Source organism: Mustela erminea, chromosome 2, assembly GCF_009829155.1.
Source record: "Mustela erminea isolate mMusErm1 chromosome 2, mMusErm1.Pri, whole genome shotgun sequence".
In the NCBI taxonomy this organism is placed as follows: Eukaryota; Metazoa; Chordata; class Mammalia; order Carnivora; family Mustelidae; genus Mustela; species Mustela erminea.
The window spans coordinates 58953710-58959388 of NC_045615.1; the positions used below are offsets into that span (position 1 = coordinate 58953710).

General features: G+C 45.9%; 1 pseudogene; it reads left to right on the top strand.

Annotated features, from left to right (window-relative positions):
* The first annotated feature begins 477 nt into the window (after positions 1-477).
* On the top strand, positions 478-4006 carry LOC116584529 (annotated as a pseudogene).
* The last annotated feature ends 1673 nt before the right edge of the window (positions 4007-5679 follow it).

A 5679-nucleotide genomic window follows, 5' to 3' on the forward strand; every position in this document is an offset into this window, starting at 1 on the left:
AACCTCTCCATTTCAAGCTCTAGAACCACAAGTGCAGCCTGAGAGAAGAAGATAGTGTGACTAGGGGTAAAGTTTGAACTGAATAGGGGATTACAAGTTAAAAAGAATGTGTTTGGCTCTGAATAACTGAAATGAGACTTGATAAAATAAATGAGATTTTATTGAGTCAAACTGAGATCCCAGTCATGCCACAGAGTACCAAGGAGAAAAACAAAGTACCATCGAATGTAGACAGTACCAACTATTGGAACAAACAAAAGCTGTTCATGTTCATACCCCTGATAAATTGAGACTAGAGTAAACCAGTCAAATAGATTTAAAGTACCTCACAAATTTCACTCAAATTTATTTTGGAAACTCACACTAGACACATTCTTTCAAACATTTTAGATAACATAAATCAAAACAAGCAGCCTGATGGAGGAGGCGCGACTCCGCGCCGGGGCGGGGAGGGCGCCCTCGGCGGCGACGCGGCTAGTCCGGCTGCGGCTCCGGAGTCGGGGCGCCGGCCCCTCGCGCCAAGGGCCCCGGGGACGCGCGAGCGAGCCCGCCGGCCGGCCGCGGAGGGTGGTGGCCGCGTCTCCCTCCTCCCCCGACCTGACCGCGGCCAGACGCCATGGCGCGAGTCCCCCCGACGGGCCAGTTTCGATTCCGGGCACTGCATCAGCCTGCTCAACCCTTTAAATTTACAATTTCCGAGTCCTGTGATCGGATTAAGGAAGTTTTTACAGGCTCAGTACCACAGCCTGAAGCTGGAATGTGAGAAACTCGCCAGTGAGAAGACCGAGATGCAGCGGCATTATGTCATGTATTATGAGATGTCCTATGGCTTGAATATAGAAATGCACAAGCAGGCAGAGATTGTCAAGAGGCTGAATGCTATCTGTGCGCAAGTCATTCCCTTCCTGTCCCAAGAGCACCAGCAACAAGTGGTGCAGGCTGTGGAACGGGCCAAGCAGGTGACCATGGCCGAACTGAACGCCATCATTGGGCAGCAACAACTCCAGGCCCAGCATTTATCACATGGACATGGTCTGCCGGTGCCTCTGACCCCACACCCTTCCGGGCTTTAGCCCCCTGCCATTCCTCCCATCGGGAGCAGTGCTGGCCTTCTGGCCCTCTCCAGTGCCCTGGGAGGCCAGTCCCACCTGCCAATTAAAGACGAGAAGAAGCACCATGACAACGATCACCAAAGAGACAGAGACTCCATCAAGAGCTCTTCGGTATCCCCGTCTGCCAGTTTCCGAGGTGCCGAGAAGCACAGAAACTCCACAGACTACTCCTCTGATAGCAAAAAGCAGAAAACTGAAGAAAAGGAAATTGCAGCTCGCTATGACAGCGATGGTGAGAAGAGTGACGACAATTTGGTGGTTGACGTTTCCAACGAGGATCCGTCTTCCCCTCCAGGGAGCCCAGCACACTCCCCGAGAGAGAATGGCCTGGACAAGACGCGCCTGCTCAAGAAAGATGCCCCCATCAGTTCAGCCTCTATTGCGTCCTCCAGCAGCACTCCTTCCTCCAAATCCAAAGAACTTAGCCTTAATGAAAAATCTACTACTCCTGTTTCAAAGTCCAATACCCCTACTCCACGAACCGATGCACTCACCCCAGGCAGTAATTCCACTCCTGGACTGAGGCCTGTGCCTGGAAAACCACCAGGAGTCGACCCCTTGGCCTCAAGCCTCAGGACCCCGATGGCAGTCCCTTGTCCATACCCAACCCCGTTCGGGATCGTGCCCCACGCCGGGATGAACCGGGAGCTGACCAGCCCCGGCGCCGCCTACGCGGGGCTGCACAACATTTCACTGCAGATGAGCGCAGCCGCTGCTGCCGCCGCCGCCGCCGCTGCCTACGGGAGATCACCGGTGGTTGGATTTGATCCACACCATCACATGCGCGTACCAGCCATACCTCCGAACCTGACAGGCATTCCGGGAGGAAAACCAGCGTACTCCTTCCACGTCACCGCTGACTGCCAGAGGCAGCCTGTCCCTTCCCGCCCCCCCCCCCCCGACGCCCTCATCGGACCCGGAATCCCCCGGCACGCGCGCCAGATCAACACCCTGAACCACGGGGAGGTGGTGTGCGCAGTGACCATCAGCAACCCCACGAGACACGTGTACACGGGCGGCAAGGGCTGCGTCAAGGTCTGGGACCTCAGCCACCCCGGCAACAAGAGCCCCGTCTCTCAGCTCGACTGTCTGAACAGGGATAACTACATCCGTTCCTGCCGATTGCTCCCTGACGGTCGCACCCTCATCGTGGGAGGGGAGGCCAGCACTCTGTCCATCTGGGACCTGGCGGCTCCGACCCCACGCATCAAGGCAGAGCTGACGTCTTCGGCCCCTGCGTGCTACGCTCTGGCCATCAGCCCCGACTCCAGGGTCTGCTTCTCTTGCTGCAGTGACGGTAACATCGCCGTCTGGGACATGCACAACCAGACGCTGGTGAGGCAATTCCAGGGCCACACAGACGGGGCCAGCTGTATTGACATTTCTAACGACGGCACCAAGCTCTGGACGGGCGGCCTGGACAACACGGTCAGGTCCTGGGACCTGCGTGAGGGGCGGCAGCTGCAGCAGCATGACTTCACCTCACAGATCTTTTCTCTGGGCTACTGCCCAACCGGAGAGTGGCTGGCTGTGGGGATGGAGAACAGTAACGTGGAAGTGCTGCACGTCACCAAGCCAGACAAATACCAGCTGCATCTCCACGAGAGCTGCGTCCTGTTGTTCAAGTTTGCCCATTGTGGCAAATGGTTTGTAAGCACTGGAAAGGACAACCTTCTGAATGCCTGGAGAACACCTTATGGGGCCAGTATATTCCAGTCCAAAGAATCCTCATCGGTGCTTAGCTGTGACATCTCTGTGGATGACAAATACATTGTCACTGGCTCTGGGGATAAGAAGGCCACGGTTTATGAAGTTATTTATTAAGGACAAATCTTCATGCGAACTGGACCCCTTCTCCTTGTAGCACTTTGTTCTATCATCCTCTTCCCCCCGCATCTAAAACCAAGGATTTCAGATACTCATTGCAGTTGTGGAGTTTAATCCCATCTCTTACCCCCACTTCCTCCCTTGCTATTGAATTGTGAATACTCATTAAGAACCTGTGATACCAAATCTTCAGCGCTCTACTTGGAAGAACATGGAATTACCATACTTAACAGTGACGGAATCTTTAATTATGTATTATATCTGTAATATATTTATTTTGTTTAAAGAAGGCTTTCTAACTTTGACTGAATAAAGCTGTCTGCTCCTGCATTGATAATGAAGATGCGTTGTATTTGATACCCCTCCCCCCTTTTTTTTGGCAAAGGAGGGGAAAGGAAGGTTTAACATAATTGATGAAAAATGTCACTAAATGTAGACTAAGGACTGTATAGAGATGTGAAATGTATAATTACATATGGAAGCAATATGTTGCTGTGTTGTTAGATTTTTTGTTTTGTTTTGTTTTCTACTTACTTTAAATGTTTGGAAATTTGAACAATTAGAACATGACAGGCCATGTCGTATTCATTTGAGTCTATCTGGACAACTTTTAACCAATATATCTATAGCTTTAGATTCTATTTGATAAAAGTAATTGGACTTTTTTTTTCATTTTTGACTTGTTGACAAGTGTCTTTGTACTAAGTTTTTAATTCCTTTTTTTAATGTATTATAGACAGATGAACAAATTAAATTTGGCCTAAAGAGAGAACTTAATCCCTTCTGGATATTTTTGCCACGTTTCTTTACAAAGGGAGATGTATACCTTTGGGCAGTTTTGTCATTACGAGAAATTACAGGCTATTTTTTGGCATGTTCTTTGGGAACTGCACGGATTCAGGGGAGGAGTCCTCCTGCTGTGCAAGTCAAGTCTTTTACAAAATGAGGACAGCAGAGGAGACTTGCAAGGACCTCCCTCTGAAAACCAGAAAGAATGGACTCTCACCTGGGATGAGGACTTGCTTTCTTTACCTCCGGTTCTTTCCCTGTCTTAGTTGGATGTCCCCGAAATGGACACAGGCTGTGCCATTGTGCCGGAAACATTGTGTTATCTTTTATGTTGTTGTTGTTGCTGTTCAACTATGATATGTGACTCCTTTTTTTATTATTATTATTTTGTTTGAATGCTTTAAAAATCTTTTTAAGTCTGTGGATCTGCTGATGTACAATGCCTTTGCTGCTATGGATCAAAATCAAGAGAACTGTGTAGATAAACTTTATTGTGTAAGTAGAAAATTACTTAATTTCATACTAGAAACGGAAGGATGCTGCAAGTTGAAATGGACTGTCCATTGATGTTCCTAATGTGGTAGCAGAAAAAAAAAATGGTGTCTTAAGTGCTTAGTGTTTGATGTCATTAACAGTTTCGTAAAACTCTACAGTGTAGAAAGATTTTGATACTAAACTGTGCATTGTACATAGTTCTAACGCATCGTATTGACCACCAATACTTCTATAATGGTAGATTGTTTGTGCATTCAGACTTTTAAGCATTAAACATAAATAACTTCTAAAAAAAAAAAAAAAAAAAACAAGCAGCCTATGAATATATGGGTTTAATCCCATCTTTCTTCCCCTCCCCTTCTCTCCCAAACAAAGTTATGTACAAAATAACAAAACCAGTCTTGCTCCTGCCTTTTCTGCAGGAGTACAAAACAAATATTGCTTCCCATTTTGAAGGCATGATTTCAGGACCCAGCAATTTTACACACAGCTAAGATGAATGTCAAACAAAGAGGCAGTAGAAACATTTCCATAAATTGGGTGTGGGGATCAAAATGTATTATTCATGAAACATTCTTGAAAACTTGTTTTAAAAACTATTCCAACAGACCAAGCTATATATTAATATTAAAAGCTGCAGAATGATGAAGTCATAAAGACTGCTGATGAGTGAAAATGCTATTGAATACAGGTTAATTTCTAAATAATCATAATAAATTTGAATATTTTTTAATTTAAAAAATTACATGTTAAAAATTGTTTCTCATTCACCTATCGATGTTCATGTGGGTTGTTTCTACTTCTTAGCTATTATAAATACAGCTGCCATAAACATTTTTGTACATTTTGTGAACATATGCTTTCATTTCTCTTGGGTACATACCTAGGGTGAGAAGGGTTGGATCACGTGAGATGTGTATGTTTATGTTTTTACAAAACTGCCAAACTTTTTTCTGAAGTCATTCTTCCATTTTACTTTACCAAAAGTAGTGTGTAAGAATTCCAGTTGCTTCACATGCTCACAAAACCAAGTGTGGTCATCTTTTTTTTATTTTCAGTCATTCTACTAGGTATGTAGTGATAGCTTTATCATTGTGGTTTTAATTTGCATTTCTCCGATGAATAATGATGATGAACTCCTTTCAAAACACTTATCTGACATCTGTTTTTCCTCTGTTGTAAAGTGTCTATTCAAATCTTTTGAACATTTTATGAGTTTAATTTTATTATTGTGTTGTAAGAATTTTTAATGTTCAAGAAACAAATTCAGGACATTGGGGTGGCTCAGTCAGTTAAGCATCTGCCTTCAGTTCAGGTCATGATCCCAGAGTCCTGGGATAGAGTTCTGCATCAGGCTCCCTGCTAAGGGCAGGGGTGGGGGTGGTCTGCATCTTTCTCTGCTTCTCCTTCTGCTTCTGGCTTGTGCTCTCTCTCTTGCTCTCACTCTCTCTCTCAA